The following is a 20,852-nucleotide window of genomic DNA, read 5'->3' as shown; positions in this document are numbered from 1 at the left end:
GTTTCAGGTTAAGAACGGACCTCCGGAACGAATTAAGTACTTAACCCGAGGTACCACTGTATGGGGAAAGCAAAATGTCACTTAGAGAAGGATCTGAAATATTTCCTTGGAAACTTGAATTTGTTTTATTCTGGGTGGTTTCATTTGATGTTTTTAATGTGTTGTAAATTGCTTTGAGATTTTGTCTTTAAAACATAAAGCGCTACAGAAATAAAATGAATGCTAATACTAGCAGTTTCATTCAGAAAGAAGATTGTGCATAGACATTCTCTGGTGGTGACCCTAACGTAGGTTTAAGGTGCCATTTGGCAATTAGCATAAATCTGAAGATCTAACACTGGCAGGGAAGTAACATGGATAGTGAAGAGCAACTTTGAGTGTATTCATTTCAGGGTAAAACTTAGTTGTGTGCAGAAGCAGAGGGCAGTCATTCTTTGAGATGGATTGATTCGGGGTAAAAGGGGACACGTCCGTGTTGCAAACAGTATTTACTTAGCCAAATGACAAGAATCTCAGAGAAGGATTGGGGATCCATCGCAGAGCACTTTCTTGGCTCAAGGTTGCGAGTTCAATTTCCGACTCTTCCGGCAGGGCTGGGGAGATCCTGGGGAGCTTCTGCTGCCAGGCAAGAGTAGACGACGCTGAGCTGGTCAGACTCAGTAGAAGCTTTGTGCGTTCCTTGCTGTGTCAGGCTCTGTCCCCCAATGGTTCTCGCAGTGGACAGTTGGATGCCTTTGGGAAAGGACACAACATGGGGCAAGGAGGCAGCAGCACCTCCACAATAGGGAAGTAATAGGGAAGTATTACTTCTCCACAATAGGGAAGTAATAGTGCCACTGTCTTCTGCTCTGGTCAGACCTCACCTGGAGTACTGTGTCCAGTTCTGGGCACCACAGTTCAAGAAGGACACTGACAAACTGGAACGTGTCCAGAGGAGGGCAACCAAAATGGTCAAAGGCCTGGAAACGATGCCTTATGAGGAACAGCTAAGGGAGCTGGGCATGTTTAGCCTGGAGAAGAGGAGGTTAAGGGGTGATATGATAGCCATGTTCAAATATATAAAAGGATGTCACATAGAGGAGGGAGAAAGGTTGTTTTCTGCTGCTCCGGAGAAGCGGACACGGAGCAATGGATCCAAACTACAAGAAAGAAGATTCCACCTAAACATTAGGAAGAACTTCCTGACAGTAAGAGCTGTTCGGCAGTGGAATTTGCTGCCAAGGAGTGTGGTGGAGTCTCCTACTTTGGAGGTCTTTAAGCAGAGGCTTGACAACCATATGTCAGGAGTGCTCTGATGGTGTATCCTGCTTGGCAGGGGGTTGGACTCGATGGCCCTTGTGGTCTATTCCAACTCTATGATTCTATGATTCTAAGTGTTGCTTCCCAGCAACTGAAATGTGTTGCAGTGCCTTTTCTGTGTGCACAAGTTCCCTCCGGCCATCTGAATCCAGTGTTTAGGCTGGTGGAAGCTTTTCCAGGAGGGCAAACGGGTCACTGTTCCACCAACCTCAAGTCCTCTTTAAGTCTGCGTCCACCTGGCTGCCCTTTGATAGACATCCAAGGGGGTGAATGAAACTGCCTGCCAGCTTCTTCCTCCCTCTGGACCTCAGCAGGGGGGAGGATTGGGGCAAAGCCAGGATTCCTTGGTTCGGCCTGCCATTGGCTGCAGCTGCATATCCTGTGTGGGCTCCCAGCATCCCACCTTACCTGTCTGAATGACACCAGCCAGTGAGGGCCATGGCTTCCACAGCCAAAACGACACCACCCAAGCGCAAAGGGGGTGTCAGTTGGAGACCCGGGGGAACCCTGAGGTTTGTAGAAGTACAGTGGTAGCTCGGGTTAAGAACTGAACCCGGAGGTCCGTTCTTAACCTGAAACTGTTCTTAACCTGAAGCACCACTTTAGCTAATGGGGTCTCCTGCTGCTGCCGCGCCGCCAGAGCACAGTTTCTGTTCTCATCCTGAAGCAAAGTTCTTAACCTGAAGCATTTTTTCTGGGTCTGTAACCCGAAGTGTATGTAACCTGAGGTACCATTGTACAATAAATCTTTATTTTGAAGGGGGGAAGGGGGTGGAAACAACCCAATGCATACTAAGTGTGATGCTGCTGATTGTTTTGTGGTGGTTTTCCACATATCTATATATCTATATCTATATCTGGACTGCCCTTGCCCAGAGGTGGTCACCAGGCAGTCCATCATCATCATCATCATCATCATCATTAAAATAAATAAATAAAACTTTATTATTTATACTCCATACCCATCTGGCTGGGTTTCCCCAGCCACTCTTGGTGGGGGATACAGTGGTACCTCGGGTTACAAACACCTCGGGTGACAAACACTTTGGGTTACAGACTCTGCTAACCCAGAGGTAGTACCTCGGGTTAAGAACTTTACCTCAGGATGAGAACAGAAATCGTGCGGCGGCAGCGGGAGTCCCCATTAGCTAAAGTGGTATCTCAGGTTAAGAACAGTTTCTGGTTAAGAACGAATTAAGTTCTTAACCCGAGGTACCACTGTATATCATAAAACAGAAAGCTGAAAATAATTCTCATGATTAACAACATCCCAGAAATGAACCCATCAGCTTCTTAAAAAACCAGTGGAAAAGGGGTGTGTGTGTTTGTGAGATGGTGTGTTTTTAACCTAGTGTATTTTCTTTTCCTCTGAGCTTTTGGTCCTTAATTAGGAGAGTCGCACTCTGGCTTCTTTTCATGGGATAGGATCTGTAGTCCTGGTTGCTGCTGCTGCTTCTTCTTCTTATTCTTCTTCCTGTTGTTGTTGTTGTTTAGCTTTGTTTTCAGTCTTTTATTTGCATCGTCGTGTTTTTAGGTTTCATTGTTGCATTTTAACTTATTTTTTAACTTATTTTGGTGCAAGTTGCTTTGAGTTACCTTCTAAGAGGAGTAACAAACAAACAAAATAAGTAAATAAATAGTAGAATCTAAGGTTAGGGCAAGACACCCTTCAGTATGGAGATAATTCCGCAGACAAGGCCTCAGGCTCAAATTCCCACTAAGCTAGGAGGTTCACTGAGAGGCCATGAATCAGTCAGTCTGTCTTTACCCCACAGGCTTATTGGGAGAATAAAAGTGGTTGGAGCGAAGCACCTTGTGTTTTGCCCTGAACTCCTTCCAAGAACGGCAGAATATAATAATATTCATAATCACCATCTTCTATATATTTTGGAAAGTTGCTTGTTTGCTATTTGTAGGGACGTCTCTTTTAAAAATATCTTAACCACGTTTTGCACGATGGCTCCTGAGAACGAGGAGCGGGTCTGTTTCTGTGCTTGGATACGGTTGGGCACCATTTTGAATCAAGATGGCGGACGGAAGCTTTCTGAACACTGGTTTTTTGGGTTTATTAGAATTCCCAGATAACTCTGGGTTCAAGGAGGCTAGGAATAAATAAGTGGGACGTGGAAGAAAATGTTGCGGTGTCATGTGGTCCTGTTCAGGGTTCCAGCTAACTGCAAGTACCCATTTCCAGGACACTCCATTTATCTCCATTTCCTGGACTTTGTCCAGCAGCCACTCAGCATTCTGTGTCCACTGAGTATGCTCAGTTTGCATCAGGCTCTTTTGGGGGCCTCCTTGCCTTTTATTCTTTCTCCCCCCCCCAACTTCCTGTAGATTTCTGTGTACTTTTGCAAATTGAGGGGCTTCAGCAAGCTTGCGGATATCATTCTCTTGTGCCTAGGATAGAGCTGTTTTTGGCTACATAAGGACCAGCGCTTGGAGAGTGAGCTCGCTATTAGCGATAATCCTCCTGGCTCTTGTTTCGTGATCACACCAGCGGTGGAGCCTTCAGTTCTGGTTTCTGTTTAGGGAGATTTTGCAGATAAGTAGCTGAGGCTGCAATTTGTCAAAGGCCGCACGCTACATGTGTAAACGAACAAGGCGGAATGGTATTAGCAATGCTCTCTGACCGCCTGACTCTCACATGTACACTCATTAGTAGAGAGATGCAGCCGATCCCAGTTCCCTGACAATTGCACCTGTAAATACTCGTTTGCAAACATTTTTTTGGTCTACCCACACATTAAATTCTCATATGTCCAGTCAAAAAAGGCTCCCAGAGCAACAAAGAAGACAGTCTATGCCCTCAGAATCTAAAAGGCACGACACAAAGGGAAATGGGGATGGGGAGGGAAAAGGAAAACAAGCAAACACAACCACCAGTTAAACCAGTACAGTGGTACCTCGGGTTACAGACGCTTCAGGTTACAGATGCTTCAGGTTACAGACTCCGCTAACCCAGAAATAGTACCTCGGGTTAAGAACTTTGCTTCAGGATGAGAACGGAAATTGTGCAGCTGCAGCACAGCAGCAGCAGGAAGCCCCATTAGCTAAAGTGGTGCTTCAGGTTAAGAACAGTTTCAGGTTAAGAACGGACCTCCGGAACGAATTAAGTACTTAACCCAAGGTACCACTGTAATTATAATTGATCTGTTGGAGTGGAGGAGATGTTGGCGCTTGTCTCTCAGCAGAAACAGTGGAACAGCCGCCGCTTTCCGTATCTCCCTTTGCTGCAGCTTTTGTTCCTTTTTGATTCACCGTCAGTATTGTTATTCTTTGTTATTTAATCAAAGTGAAAAGACCCCTGCCCCAAGGAGTTTACAATCTGCGTCTGGACCATGGGGAAATTGGGAACATGAAAGGAGGGGGAAATTGCCCAAGAAGAAAGGTAGAGGACAAGGCAACAAGATTTCTAGCATTCCTGGGCGGTTTGCTCCCTGCTGCACCGTTATGGCGTATCTCTCTCTGTAACTGTAATATGCAATAGTTAACTAAGCTGACATGTTAATAAAGGCAACATATCATTGATGGAGCACTCCACACGTTCAGGCGCCTCTGCCAATAATCACTCCTTGCGGGATGCTGTGGCTGAATCAGCAGTCTCTTAGATGGAAACCTGTAGGGAGCTGAGGTGAAGTTGTCTGGGGCAGTGTAAAATGATGAACACAGCAAAAGGCCATTAAGAACATTCTCTGACAACCCAATATTCTCATGTCCGTCGGGGCACATTAATCGACCCTTAGCGCAAGCTTATCCCCCGTCGGTGTGTGGTTGCTTCAGGAAAGATTCAGGTCTGAACACAAGCAGTTCTGTGCTGCTGCAGTTTTTCTGCTGCAGAACTGAGACTCTTTAAGTGGCTTGCAATGCAAGTTTCTAGTCCTTAACACGGTTAAGAAGCTTGGGAGTGGGGCCCAGAGGGAAGGCAGGCAGTAGGATGGCTTCGGTATGCGGCTCTCCATGATCTGGAAGAGCAAAATAAGCAACTTGATCCTGTGTTTTTGTGCTCAGTAGATTTATGTTTCTAGATAAGTGAGCGTAGGTTGGCCTAATCAAGAATCTTTGCAATATAAAAGAGCAAGGAGCAAGCCTTTAAAAAGAAAAGAAAGAAAGCTGTACATTTGTAGGGTACCAGAATGCCCCATAGTCACTTCCCACAAATGGTGGCAGTTACCACATTAACTCTGGAGTCCTATACATCTCAATGAAGAACTACAGTCGTACCTTGGAAGTCGAACAGCCTAGTTCTCGAACGTTTTGGCTCCCGAACAATCGAAACCCGGAAGTGACTGTTCCGCTTTTCGAATGTTCTTTTGGAAGCGGAATGCCCTACAGGTCTTCCGTGGCTTCCGATTGGCTACAGGAGCTTCCTGCAGCCAATCGGAAGCTGCGCTTTGGTTTTCGAACGTTTTGGAAGTCGAATGGACTTCCGGAACAGATTCCGTTTGACTTCCAAGGTATGACTGTATTTGTTTGCTTATTAGCATTTCTAAATCACTTAGCATTTAAAAGATCTCTAAGCGGCACAGAGAAACCCAACATAAATGCAATGGGTACCATTGAGCTAACTTCTTGTCCCATCAACACAAGGATTTCCACTTGTGTAATGGAAATCCCACCCCACTCTTCTCCCCGTGTACATCCCATGCCCCCCCAATCTGCTCCATAGGGTGGGTGAACCCCAGAACAGATTTACGAAGAAGGGTGGGGAGCTCTGTTGCAAAGGCGGAAGTCCTTGTGCTAATGGAATGTGCTACTTGGAAACCACCCAATAAATCAGTATAATGAAAACAAGAGATAACAAATGTAAAAGGAGCAAAGCAGCATCCTAAAAAAGAGATTTTTTAAAAAACATTCAGTAATAGTCAGCGAAAGCCTGGGCTGAACAAGATGTCTGTACAAGATGTTTGGAAACAAGTGATGGATGTTGCTTCTCATATGGCCAAAGGGTGATGGTGGAAAATGCCCATTTTCGGGTTGCCGCTCTGTGAACTATTAGAGTTCAGTGGGAATTACTCTGAGCTCAATGAGAATAGGGTTGCAGTCTAAATAGCTTTTAAAGAATGCACCTGTGAAGGATCACAAAAATCCATCCTCCGTGTTCTGAGATTGTCTACCTCTGGCCACCAGATGTTAAGGATTTTTATTTTTTTAAGGAATGGGAAGGATATCCTCATAGTGCCCTGCGTGTGACCTTCCCATCTGGCTGACCACTGTCAGCTGATAAAACATTTGAGATTAGTGGACTCTTGACTTGACCTAGCACGGCAATCCTCATGTTCTTGGGGAGGAAACTGAGGCTCAGTGTAATTTGAGAGGGCTTTGGCCTGAGGACAGCATGCTGGTTATTATATTACCCTGGACACAATCATCAGCTGAACACAGTCACTCCCTGCCCCAGTAAAGCTCAGGCCATCTGCAAAATACAGTGGTACCTCAGGTTAAGAACTTAATTCATTCCGGAGGTCCGTTCTTAACCTGAAACTGTTCTTAACCTGAGGTACCACTTTAGCTAATGGGGCCTCCTGCTGCTGCCGTGCCACCGGAGCACAATTTCTGTTCTCCTCCTGAAGCAAAGTTCTTAACCTGAGGTACTATTTCTGGGTCAGTGGAGTCTGTAACCTGAAGTGTCTGTAACCTGAAGCGTCTGTGACCCGAGGTACCACAGTACATATGGAAAGTTGTAGGCTCAAAGCCTCGCATCTTAGGCTAGCAGGTGATGGGAAAGACCTTTCTCTGCCAGACAGCTGCTGCCAGTCAGAGCAGAGCAATGCCAGGCAAAAGTAGCTTCCTGGATAGCGTTGCTGCTTTGACTGGTGTGCTGGCCTGTTAACGGCCTTTTCTTAGATTTGCTAAGACAGTTCATAGTTCTGTGCTGGGCTGGGGAATTTGTACATAGCTGTCAACTTTCAATATCTAACAATCCGGGATAACAGTGGGAAGAAGTGGGAAACGGCGCTGGAATAAGGGAATTTCCCTCAGAAAAGGGAAGGTTGACAGCTCAGAATTTCCCTCAGAAAAGGGAGGGTTGAATTTGTAGCCCTCTGGGTGTTGCTGCCAAACACGACTCCCATCATCCCCGACCAGTTGTGGTACCAGGTTATCAGCTGGGCGGGTTGCTGTGCCATGAAGAGTAAAGAGTAAAGGCAGTTCCCCCTCCTTTTCTCCTAACCCCTGCATGACCACCTTCGCTTGCTGAGATTCTTTCTTCTGCGATGCAGTTAAATGCCCAGGGGCTGCTGTGCCCTCCTTCGCATCCCCTCACGCCATGTGGCATTCTTTTCATTACTACAGCTGTTGTGCTGTGCGTGGGTTGGGCTTCGTCACATGCTGTGGGTTTGGTCTGCAAGGGATATTGCTGGGTTGTTTTTTTGGGGGCCATTTTAAAGAAAGAGATGGGACTTGTTTGGCGTCTTGGGAATTCACAGGTTGCATCCAGTTCTGCCGTTTGTCTTCTTCGGCCTGTTCAGAGAGGTGGACTGTGTCTGGATCTGGAAAAGGAAAGACACCGGTCAACTGATGGCTAGATAGAACCTCCAGTTTCAGAGGCAATCTACCTCTGAATATGCCAAAGGAGACTTCACAACGGAAAAGGGCTTGATGAATCTCACCCTCTCTCCAAGCAACGCTTGATTTTCAGCGAAAGGCCCCAGAATTCTCTCTTCTGCCACCCACCCCATCTCATTTTTATTATCAGAGGACGTTCATTTTGGCATAAAGGGTGGTATTCCATGCTAGTCCTACTCAGAGTACACCTACTGAAGTTACTAAAGGTAAAGGGACCCCTGACCATTAGGTCCAGTCGTGGCCGACTCTGGGGTTGCGGCGCTCATCTCGCTTTACTGGCCGAGGGAGCCGGCATACAGCTTCTGGGTCATGTGGCCAGCATGACTAAGCCGCTTCTGGCAAACCAGAGCAGCGGACGGAAATGCTGTTTACCTTCCCTCCGGAGCGGCACCTATTTATCTACTTGCACTTTGACGTGCTTTCGAACTGCTAGGTTGGCAGGAGCAGGGACCGAGCAACAGGAGCTCACCCTGTTACGGGGATTCGAACCGCTGACCTTCTGATTGGCAAGTCCTAGGCTCTGTGGTTTAACCCACAGCACCACCTGTGACTGAAGCTACTAGATACGCCTAAAACATCTTCCTTAGTTTCAGTGAGTCTTCCCTGAGTAGTTGGAGGCAATGTCATGGGAATACACCATCTTTTTCTCTCTCCATTCTTTGGCCGGGGTCCTGTGCCCTTAAGGACTGTGTAACGGGCAGAAATTCAGGTGCAGCTTCCCCCATTGCTGCATGCTCGTGTGAGGAACTACTGCACCTGTGGAATGCTGGCCTGAAGACTGCAGAAAAAGGCCACCTTACTCACATTGTGTCTTGTCTCACAATCTTACGTGGTTGGAGTAAAATTTAGTAAGGGGACTGTAAAGTATTTTTGCTTAATAAAAATGCTGTGGAGAGGCGCTGTAGAAAAATGATAGTCATGGGGGCAACAAGCAAGCACAGTGGTACCTCGGGTTAAGAACTTAATTCGTTCCGGAAGTCCGTTCTTAACCTGGAAATGTTCTTAACCTGAAGCACCACTTTAGCTAATGGGGCCTCCTGCTGCCGCCGCTGGAGCACAATTTCTGTTCTCATCCTGAAGCAAAGTTCTTAACCTGAAGCACTATTTCTGGGTTAGCGGACTGTAACTTGAAGCGTATGTAACCTGAAGCATATGTAACCCGAGGTACCACTGTATAATTATTAAAAGGCTATTCATTCATTGTCACATTTTCCTCCCCTGTTTTAAGATGATTCCCACAATGGATGTGTCCTTTTTTACTAAGAGGGCTTTGCACCTTTTGGCATGGGTATAGTTGTAAGAGATTTATGCATCTTTCTGAAGTTCCATTGATCTGGCACAATTAAAGAGCATAATGCTCTTCAGTGTTTTTTAAAAAATCTATTCTGAAAGTTTGCCCTCTTGGTAACTACCCAGATTGGAGAAATCTAAATTTTGATAGGGTCAAAAGTAAAGTTCTGTATTTTGGCAGGAATTACCAGATGCACAAATACAGGATGGGTCGACAGCACCACATGTGAAAAGGATCTAGGGGCCGTAGTACAGTGGTACCTCGGGTTAAGTACTTAATTCGTTCTGGAGGTCCGTTCTTAACCTGAAACACCACTTTAGCTAATGGGGCCTCCTGCTGCCGCCGCGCCGCCGGAGCACGATTTCTGTTCTCATCCTGAAGCAAAGTTCTTAACCTGAGGTACTATTTCTGGGTTAGTGGAGTCTGTAACCTGAAGCATCTGTAACCTGAAGCGTATGTAACCCGAGGTACCACTGTAGACCACAAACGTAACGCGAGTCAACAGTGTGATGCAGCAGCAAAAGAAGCTAATGCTATTCTAGGCTATGTCAACAGGAGTATCAAACAATAGTCCCACTCTATTCTGCCTTGGTCAGACCACACCTGGAATACTGTGTCCAGTTCTGGGCACCACAATTTAAGAAGGGTATTGGCAAGCTGGAACATGTGCAGAGGAAGGCAACCAAGATTATCAGGGTTCTGGAAACATAGCCTTACGGAGGAACAGTTGAGGGAGTTGGAGAAGAGATGATCGAGAGGTGAAATGACAACCATCTTCAGATCATCTGAAGGGCTGTCACCTGGAAGTCTGGAGCAAGCTTGTTTTCTCCTTCTCTGAAGGGTAGGACCCAAACCGTTCAAATTACAAGGATGGAGATTTCGACTCAACATTAGGGAGGACTTTCTGACATTAAAAGCAATTTGTCAGTGGAACAGACTCCCTCAGAAGGTGGCAGACTCTTATTCATTGGATGTTTTAAAGTAGAGGTTGGATAGCCATTTTTTCAGGGATTCTTTAGTTGTGATTCCGGCATTGCATGGGGTTGGACTAGATGACCCTCAGGGTCCCTTCCAATTCTACGCTCCACTGAAGGGACAGCATATGCATCCTTTAAAAAACAACAACAAAAAACCAGAAATCTAACCAATGCCTAGCACACGAGAAAGAAAGTATTAAAGCCATTAAAAGGAAACGAGCTAATAAAAAGCGTGCTTGGAGGGGGATCTCTAAGTGGTTATGGCTTAAGTTTAGGGAATCCTGCTTTCGGAGGAGGCTGGTGCAGATAATCCCTCCGGCCGCTTTCCAAATTTATGAATCATGTAGACGCACTGGCTGGAGCCGTGCGTGATGGGAGGAGGAGGGGGGCTTGAGTTCGGGTCTTGGCACGAGGGGCTTCGTCTTAGCAAGGGAGCTGGACTCTTGCCAAAAAGGTGCGGTGGAGAATATGCAAACACCAAAAACACTAAAAAAGAAAGGGTGATGTAATTGACAATTGCCTAAATATAACCGTGCAAGAATTAACGTAAGGTCCATTTATATCGCAGACTACCCATTGCAATGTTTTGCAGAAAATAGAAAGCAAAGTTGCCATTTTAACGTGTGCTACCCAATATCTCAAAACGCGAACACTCGTCTCTGATGAGAAACAGCCAACGCTACCTGTTGCATAGCAGTGCTGAACCATTCAAATGCTGTGACTGCATTCAGAAATAATGCTAAACCAGAGTTTATTGTCATGGGAATGAGCTGCCAAGAGTCTTTACTCTGCCTCCTCTCCTTCCTTCACACGTGGGGAGAGGAAATTAGAAGCTTCCAATTGAGATCAGTTTGCTGTTTGAGTGCAAACCACAGTTTGCTGGGTTCAGGCACAATGGCGAGCTCTGTAAAGGTAAAGGTAAAGGTACCCCTGCCCGAACGGGCCAGTCTTGACAGACTCTGGGGTTTGTGCGCCCATCTCACATCTATTGGCCGGGGGCCAGCGCTGTCCGCAGACACTTCCGGGTCACGTGGCCAGCGTGACAACGCTGCTCTGGCGAGCCAGAGCCGCACACGGAACGCCGTTTACCTTCCCGCTGGTAAGCGGTACCTATTTATCTACTTGCCCCCGGGGGTGCTTTCGAACTGCTAGGTTGGCAGGCGCTGGGACCGAGCAGCGGGAGCGCACCCCGCCGCGGGGATTCGAACCGCCGACCTTTCGATCGGCAAGCCCTAGGCGCTGAGGCTTTAGCCCACAGCGCCACCCGCGTCCCACCCATGGCGAGCTCTGACTAGCAGTCAAATGCAACTACAGTCGTACCTTGGTTCTCAAACGCCTTGTGACTTGAACGTTTTGGCTCCTGAACGTCGTAAAGCCAGAAGTGAGTGTTTTGGTTTGCGAACGTTCTTTGGAACCTGAATGTCTGACGCGGGTTCCGCGGGTTCCGATTGGCTGCAGGAAGCTCCTGCAGCCAATTGGAAGCTGTGCCTTGGTTTTCGAATGTTTTCGGAAGTCAAACGGACTTCTGGAATGGATTCCATTTGTTTCCTGCTTGGCAGGGGGTTGGACTCGATGGCCCTTGTGGTCTCTTCCAACTCTATGATTCTATGACCGTAAAAGCTCCTGATTTCCCCTTACAGATGAAGGAAGGCGAGGAAGCAGTGCATAAGCCCTGGGCTTATGACTGCCCTCTGCGCATAATGTTGACATATGATTTAATTTTGCATCTGAAAGCAGCCAGTATGTATCTGGCAATAACATCAAGAATTTGTATGGGTCAGCACAATGCAGTAACTCCCTCTCCCGAAGTATGTGTTTGAAATATTGAGGATTCGTATTCTATGTAAACGTCTGCAATTTTAAAATATTCTCTTTATCAGATGCCCGAATCCTGTGCTGGCATTTGCAAGGGAGAAGCGGAGTATATGGGTGCTTAACCCTTGCTCTACCCTTCCATCCGTGCCTTGGTTTCTGAATGTTTTGGAAATCAAATGGACTTCCAGAACGGATTCCGTTCGACTTCCAAGGTACGACTGCAGTAGCATTTGTTTACATCTACATGTATCTTTCCCCCAAACAGCTGAAAGTGGTGTACAAGAGTCTTCGACTCCTCACAACAGTCTTATGAGGTAGATTAGGCTTGAGAGATGGGGACTGGTTCCACCCAGTGGGCTTCATGGCTGGGTGGGAGATTTGAACCCGGGCCCTAACCCATGGGTAGGCAAACTAAGGCCTGGGGGCCAGATTTGGCCCAATCGCCTTCTAAATCCGGCCCGCGGACAGTCCGGGAATCAGCGTGTTTTTACATGAGTAGAATGTGTCCTTTTATTTAAAATGCATCTCTGGGTTATTTGTGGGAATTCCTTCATTTTTTTTTCCTTTTCAGAATATAGTCTAGCCCCCCACAAGGTCTGAGGGCCGGCCCCCTGCTGAAAAAAATTGCTGACCCCTGCTCTAACCACTACCCCACAGTGGCTGTTTCAGGGCTTAGAGAAGGCCACCAGACAGGACAGCAGTTGCCATTTGCTTGCTTGGTCCTTTCATACGTAAAAGGCAGAGTTGCAAGGGTCGGATTTTAGCACTGGAAGGGATGAACGGGTAAAGGGGGAGCTAAACTTCACTCCCGCATCCTTAATTTCCCTTCTCAGCTCACTTCCAGTACGAGAGGTAGACTGGCAAAAAAGCAGGAGGGGAAAGAGTTCAGGCAGAGGATTTTGGTGAGGTAAAGCGAGGCAGGGAAGGCTTTAGTTCCCCTCGCTTGCGTGCCCTTATAGATGCTAAAATTAGACACCCCCCACCTGCTTTGAAAACATGAGCAGGGCTGTCAAGTGAGCAAGCAAATAGGGTTCCCGCCATTGTGTCTAGCTGAGCCCTGAGATATGTGAAGTGCTTTGAGCAATCCTAAATAATTGTACAGTGGTACCTCGGGTTAAGTACTTAATTCGTTCCAGAGGTCTGTTCTTAACCTGAAACTGTTCTTAACCTGAAGCACCACTTTAGCTAATGGGGCCTCCCGCCACCGCCACGCAATTTCTCTTCTCATCCTGAAGCAAAGTTCTTAACCCAAGGTACTATTTCTGGGTTAGCGGAGTCTGTAACCTGAAGCGTATGTAACCCGAGGTACCACTGTACTATTATCCCCGCTCGCTGTTAACATTCAGCTGCAAAATGTGGGTATTTTGTGCAGGGCTAGTGGGGGCTTTTGCTTTCTGTTGTTGCATGAATTACGTTTCAAATTCTCGACAGGGATATGTCAAGGCGAACAGGTGGAGAGATCCATGGGGGCATTGTTTCCTGTGGCTTTATCTCTCAAGCTTTATTGATGGCGTGACTCCACATCTAGGCCCCTAATCCGACCCCTTCCCCTATTTGAAGCTAGACAGCGTCACGGTGTGAAATTCTGGGCAGTCCAGAAAGGGAGTTACTAATAAACAGGATGCTGGGGCTACCTTCGCTATAGGGCAGCAAAGGCCAGCCTATAATTAGAAGGGAGCATTGCTTGGCGGTGACGCAGAAGTCACGTAATCCCACATGGAGCCCCTTATTCCGAATTGCTTTTCTTTTCTAAAACTGATCTCCAGGGAACAGCAGTGGTGTTAGTCGTACCCAAGAGTAGACCCGTTGAAAGTAATGAACACAACTAACGTAGGCCCATTAATTGCACTGGGTCTAACCAGGGTGGATTTGATTTAAATCAAATCAATTTAAATCATGATTTAAATCACAATTTAATTCACTAGTCAGTAAGACTTGATTTAAATCTTTTTTTTTTTTTAACAGAAAGACTCATTCTTGCTGGTACAGTGGTACCTCTGGTTACAGATGCTTCAGGTAACAGACTCTGCTAACCCAGAAATAATACCTCGGGTTAAGAACTTTGTTTCAGGATGAGAATAGAAATTGTGGCGCAGCAGCAGCAGGAGGCCCCATTAGCTAAAGTGGTGCTTCAGGTTAAGAACAGTTTCAGGTTAAGAACGGACCTCCGGAACGAATTAAGTTCTTAACCAGAGGTACCACTGTATAATCTTAATATTTACAACCAGATGAAGGTTTCATTTTTGGAATAATAAATTTTCAGAGTAGTTTTTACAGTTATATCAAAAATTATTGATTTGGTTATACTATTGGAAATACATAGACAAATAATTATGAAATTATTGTGAGGTTTAATAAGTTAACTGTTTATATTCGGACAACTTTTCTGCTGTACTTTATTGGAAGGAGAAAAATAATCATTTCCTTAATAACAATTTATTTAACTAAAGCAATAACATTATAGCATATGTATCCATGTTTGTTAACTGATGTGGTTAAACTTAAAAAAACAAAAACAAAACTTAGACTGAGTTTTAGCACACATGAAAAACTTAAAACAAATCCTTATAGGATTTCCTGATGAATAGCCTTTAGACTATAATGTAACTTAAACAGAAAACTATCTTTAGACGATTTTTTTTTCTTTTAAAAATCAAATTTAAATCAAAATAATCTAATTTAAATGGGACGCGGGTGGCGCTGTGGTCTAAACCACTGAGCCTAGGGCTTGCCGATCGGAAGGTCGGTGGTTTGAATCCCTGCGATAGGGTGAGCTCCTATTGCTCTGTCCCAGCTTCTGCCAACCTAGCAGTTTGAAAGCACGCCAGTGCAAGTAGATAAATAGGTACTACTCCAGCGGTAAGGTAAACGGCATTTCCGCGCACTGCTATGGTTCTCCAGAAGCGGCTTAGTCATGCTGGCCACATGACCTGGAAAAACTGTCTGCGGACAAACGTCGGCTCCCTCGGCCAGTAAAGCGAGAAGAGCGCCGCAATCCCAGAGTTGTCTGTGACTGGACTTAACAGTCAGCGGTCCCTTTACCTTTTAAATCTAATTTAAATCCAAATAATCCAAATTAAATTTAAAAAATCTGATTTTTAAAGATTGTTTTTTAAATCATTGATTTTTACCCACCCTGCGTCTAACCAGTCATGTCCTGTTTTTTGGTCTGGCACTTTGGTGCGATTCAGCTGGCCAGAGCACCAAAACAAAAGGCCCTCAGGTTTTTGGGGGGTTTCGTGCTCTTGCCCAATTTTGACCCGCGGGATATTGGAGGGTGTGTTGCTCTGAGTGGAACTTTGCTGGATGCAGCACTCTGTGTTGCTGTTTACATGAGACGGAAAGGATGCTACCAATGTCACGTTTCAAGAACACAAAATTATTTATGGATGTGTCGCTACAGAAACTGAGGCCGCATTCACACCAATGCATTTAAAGCACTTGAAAGAGTCATGACATTCCCCCCTAAGAATTCTGGGAGCTGTAGTTTGCTAAGAGAGTTATGGGGCCCAGAGTTCCCTGTGAAAAGGGACTGGTTGTTCAGCCATTCTGATAACCAAAGCAGGACGGCAGTCTCCTAACAACTCTCAGCACCCTTACCAAAACAGAAAGAACCTTAATTTCCCCTGTATAAGACGTGGTTTTTAAAATTAAAAAATCATGTTTAAAATTGGGGGTTGTCTTATACACTGATAGTGCATGGGGTGCAATTTGGCGTGTTATTGTTGGCTGCGGCAAGGGCTGGTGTTGATTGGGTGTCACTGCGGCAACAGGGCGGGCGATTGGCGTCTTCTGCTGGCGTGGGGACAGACGATAGGTGGCTTTTGGGACGCATGCTAGTGGCAGTGATTTTCGGCATAAAAACCTCAACAACTTTTCTTAATTTGGAGTCCCCAAAAACGGAGTCTTATACACGGGGGCGTCTTATACACGGAAAAATACGGGACTTCTTTATGCAGCACGTAGTTGAACTATGGAACTCGCTTCTACAGGATGCGGTGAGAGCCGCCAACCTAGGTGAATTAAAAAGTGGATTATGGGAAGCCTTAATAAAATCTTATTTAAAGAGAATTAGATAAATTCATGGAGGAGAGGACTGTCAATGGTTACCAGCCATGATGGCTGCGCTCTGTGCCCACAGTTAAAGGCAGTGATGCTTCTGAATACCAGTTGCTGGAAACCACAGGAGGGGAGAATGGTCTTGTGTTCGAATCCTGATTGCAGCCCAATAATCTGTTCAACAGCCTCACCTTTTGTAGCTGGAGTCAGTCAGCACTCCACTCTCCCAGGCCAGACGGGAAAAGGCCAGCAAGGCAGGGTGCAGGTCTTCCAGGGCTCACAGCCGAGATGGTCTCATTTAAAACAACACAGAGGAAAATTTAAAAACAATTTAAAAGCAGCTGCAAGCCAGGCTGTCAGGGTGGTTATACACGACCCCTCTTTCGGTATTATTTGCGCCTGCAAACGTTTTATTTATTTATTAAAAAAATTTTTTTTACCCACCGCTAATTCACAAAGAAGCTGTCAAAGCGGTTCACGACAACTGTACACGAAACTACACGATACAAAACCATATCAGTAAGTTAAAATCAGAGAAATCACATAGCTGCGGTGGATGTGTTCTTAATTGCCTGTATAAGACCGATGGAATAGAAAAGTTTTCAGCAGGTGTTAAAAGTTAGGGTGGTCTCACGGCTTCATTTCCAGTCAGTGCATATCCTGTAGCTTCCTGCTGAAATCCTGCCACTATTCATACCGCAAATGCTGTGGGTTTTTCTTTTAGTTGTCCTGCTTTTATTGTGATGTAGCTTCTCCAGACAGCAGTAGTGTGGTAGCATTGGGCAAGCATTGCAGGGCAACTAAGATAAAGATAAAAAAATATAAAGGACCTCAGGCCGGTTAAGTCCAGTCAAAGGCAACTATGGGGTTTCAGCGCTCTTCTTGCTTTCAGGCCGAGGAAACCGGCATTTGTCCACAGACAGCTTTCCGGGTCATGCGGCCAGAATGACTAAACCGCTTCTGGCACAACGAGAGACTGTGACGGAAGCCAGAGCGCATGGAAATGCCATTTACCTTCCCGCCGCCGCAGTGCCTATTTATCTACTTGCACTGGCATGCTTTCGAACTGCTAGGTTGGCAGGAGCTGGGACTGAGCAACGAGAGCTCACTCCGTCGTGAGGATTCAAACCGCTGACCTTCCGATCAGCAAGCCCAAAATCCTGAGTGGTTTAGACCACAGCGCCACCCACGTCCCTGCTAATAAAGCAGAAAGAGCCACCAACACAAATACATTTTTACATCAAGAACGTTTCAAACAGCAAATGGGACTTACTGCACTGCAGTATAATTTGTACTGCTCAAGTGTAGCTGGCTCAGACCCCATATATTGGAATGAAATGGATTGCTTCTCCTCTGGGTTTTACAATTTGCGCCGCGAGCCAAGTTCTTAGGAGCATTTATCAAACCAAATGAAGAGAAGATGAAAGAATTGGATGGAAAGGGTGATCTAATTAAACAGATGATACATATGAGCATCTAAATGCTGATTGGCGGATGCTTTCATGAGGCCGGATCATGAGATATCATGTCATAATTTCCAATTCACTTCCAGCTCAGTTTTTTTGAATCCTGGTTGACCTTGCTGCACTGCAAGGAACAGAAGGAGACTACCAAAAAGTGTCCTGGGACAGGCTTCAGGGTGGGGTGTGGGGTTAGTATCGAAGAGCACTTCCAGATTACCTGAATGAACATTTATTCTGATTTGCTTGCAGGGAGGTTAGATGACGTTGCATCAAAGCAGGTGTTATCTCACACTTTCCACTGCCACTTACCCTCGCCACTTTCCTTACTGGGGTCTTTGGGGGAAGCGGGTTTGTATTTCAATTATAATTTTGTTTGTATTTGTATTTCAATTATATTTTTGCAACCTGAATTTGCCAGGATGTGGCTGAATCTCACTGGAAGATAGCGACAGTCTTGAAGTACATAGAGCAGTTAAGATGGACAACTTTCTTACAGGCATGTCTCCTGTAACTTTAACATTAACCTGTATATTATTGTTATTTATCATTATTATCAGTTTCACAATAGAACGATGGGTGTGTATGTGTGTCCTCCAAACATCTATATTGGGACTAATGCTTTTTCACATGTTCATAAATGGTGGAGATTGGGGATAACAGACATGGTATCCTCTTCTGGTGTGGACTAAAAGGTAAAGGGACCCCTGACCATTAGGTCCAGTCATGGCCGACTCTGGGGTTGCGGCGCTCATCTCGCTTTATTGACCAAGAGAGCCGGCGTACAGCTTCCGGGTCATGTGGCCAGCATGACTAACCTGCTTCTGGTGAACCAGAACAGCATACAGAAATGCCGTTTACCTTCCCGCCGGAGCAGTACCTATTTATCTACTTGCACTGGTGTGCTTTCGAACTGCTAGGTTGGCAGGAGCAGGGACCGAGCAACGGGAGCTCACCCCGTCACGGGGATTTGAACTGCCGACCTTCTGATTGGCAAGTCCTAGGCTCTGTGGTTTAACCCACAGCGCCACCCGTGTCCCGCTGGTATGGACTACAACTCTCATAATTTCTGAACGTTAGCTATGTAGCCTGGGGCTGATGGCTGGAGTCTGGAAACATCTGCAGAGCATCACATTTGTTACCTGCGAGCCATAACCTGGTTGCATTTGCTGATGATATCAAAGCTAGCAAATTTTGATATTTGAAAGGAACAGCTTTTTCCACCTTCAAATAAATGGGTGAATTAAAAATTGAGACGTAGGTGAATTGTCGTGAGTCCTGGGTGCTTCAAGTTTCTGGGAGCAAATCTGTGGTTTTAGGAACGGAAATCTGAGCTGTTCACAATACCTGACTTTGTGTTTCATGGTGAAATGCGAAATCTCACAATGGAATCTGAACTTTGCAGCTGGGAATTGCACATGACTTGACGTTCCAGCAGTTGCGAGCTTCTGAAACGTGTGGCTTGCATCTGTCCTTCTGAATGCACCCCTTCTGGTTCATTTTGGCTGGAAAATGATCTGACCTTTTTGCTATAAGGGGTATTTTCATAGCCTTGCTTAATTCTTTCATCCATCCTTGTTTTCCTTCTGGGGAATGTTGTTTGCTTATGCAGTTAAGCCTGTTGCTAAAGATTGGCTTCTCTCTGTATGTGTGAAAGCTGAAGGGCAAAAGTCTAGAAAGGGAGTGGTGAGTTATGTTAAGTGGAGGTTTTTGTGTGTGAATATTGGAGAGGAGACAAGCATTTTCATTCTCTCTGCAAGTTCAACGTATCTAAGAACTTGGGGGGGAAATGCAAAGAGCTGGGTTTAGAGGAGTGCGAAACTGCCTTCTTTCTTGGACCAGCAGTCTCCAGAACGGACATACAGTGGTACCTTGGTTTTCAAATGCCTTGGTTCTCAAACAATGTGGAACCCAAACACTGCAAACTTGGAAGTACGTGTTCTGGTTTGCGAACTTTTTTCAGAAGCCAAATGTGCTCCATTTTGAATGTTACACTTCTGTTTTGAGTGTTATGCTGAGGTCTGCCTGATTTTGCTGTTTATTTTGCATTTTTGCTTTTGTGGCTCTTTGTTTTGTTTTTTGTGGCTAGGTGGAACCCAGTTCAGCTACCGACTGATTGATTGTGCCACTGCAGTACATTGTTTATTGCTTTTATTTATGGATCAATGGTATCGTTAGATAGTAAAATTCATGTTAAATTGCTGTTTTAGGGGTTGTTTTTAAAAGTCTGGAACGGATTAATCTGTTTTGCATTACTTTCTATGGAAAAACGCTTTGGTTTTGGAACCAACTTCCGGAATGGATTAAGTTTGAGAACCAAGTTACCACTGTAATCACTCCAGACTGAAAAAAATGATAGGGAAAGCTGATTGTCCCCCACCTGACCACTCCATTGTCCAAAATGAAAGGATGCCCCCCCAACCATACTTTTTAATAGCCTGGCTGTGGATGTGGAACAATAAGGGCTTGCCGAATGGACCATTCAGCTGGTCTGCATTTAAAACTTCCTTGGAATGCGAGTCACATTCTGCCCAAGCTGGGGTCCGGAGATAGTTTTGCTCACTCTCACCCAGAGCACATATGACTCTGAGATGATTTGGAAAGTTGGTGCTCTGGAGGAAGGAGGAGGAGGAGGGATGGGTGGTTCTGTCAATTTTGGTTCTTCTCGGCTTCTCGTTTTTCCACTGTTTAGCTTACCGCACTTCCACATCGGTTTGCAATATATTTTTTTAAGGCCTTGTGAAAATTCCACACCGGTTTGCGGAATTCTTTCTTTAAAGGCCTTCTGAAAATGAGTGAACAAACAAATAAATAGTACAGTAGAAATAAATAGTACAGCGTATGTATTTTTCTACATGTTAATGCAGCTGGAGACTGTACTTGGTGGGGCAGTGCAGCCAGATGGGTGGGGTTACAAACTCTTCAGGTTACAGACTCCACTAACCTGGAAGTAGTGTCTCGGGTTAAGAACTTTACCTCAGGATGAGAACGAAAATTGTGTGGCAGCAGCGGGAGGCCTCATTAGCTAAAGTGGTAACTCAGGTTGAGAACGGTTTCAGGTTAAGAACGTACCTCCGGAACGAATTAATTTCGTAACCCGAGGTACCACTGTATGGCCTTTGTGTTTGGTCTACGAACGCCTAGGGACGTGCAAGCTGAATCAAATCTCTCCCCATCCCTAAGAAAGACACAGGCAGTCTTTTTGGGGTGGGTGGGGTAGCATAGAATCATAGAATCATAGAGTTGGAAGAGACCACAAGGGCCATCGAGTCCAACCCCCTGCCAAGCAGGAAACACCATCAGAGCACTCCTGACATATGGTTGTCAAGCCTCTGCTTAAAGACCTCCAAAGTAGGAGACTCCACCACACTCCTTGGCAACAAA

The 20,852-nt window shown here is 45.7% G+C and overlaps 1 protein-coding gene across 5 annotated transcripts in view; it reads left to right on the top strand.

The window, feature by feature from the left end:
* Nucleotides 1-20,852, top strand: part of DDR1 (discoidin domain receptor tyrosine kinase 1) — a 108,724-nt gene that overhangs the window by 43,259 nt on the left and 44,613 nt on the right. Inside the window, exon 1 of one of the 5 annotated variants that reach the window (XM_082209401.1) lies at nt 17,946-17,967. The exons of the other annotated variants lie outside the window; for them this stretch is intronic. The gene's annotated coding sequence lies outside the window, so the exon portion shown is untranslated. Of the gene's footprint in view, nt 1-17,945; nt 17,968-20,852 lie in introns of those variants that run through there. 5 annotated transcript variants of the gene reach the window in all.

Source organism: Podarcis vaucheri, assembly GCF_965113315.1.
Source record: "Podarcis vaucheri genome assembly, chromosome: 2".
NCBI lineage: Eukaryota > Metazoa > Chordata > Lepidosauria > Squamata > Lacertidae > Podarcis > Podarcis vaucheri.
The sequence above is the reverse complement of the archived record's forward strand: the minus strand, read 5'-3'. Positions and strand labels throughout refer to the sequence as shown.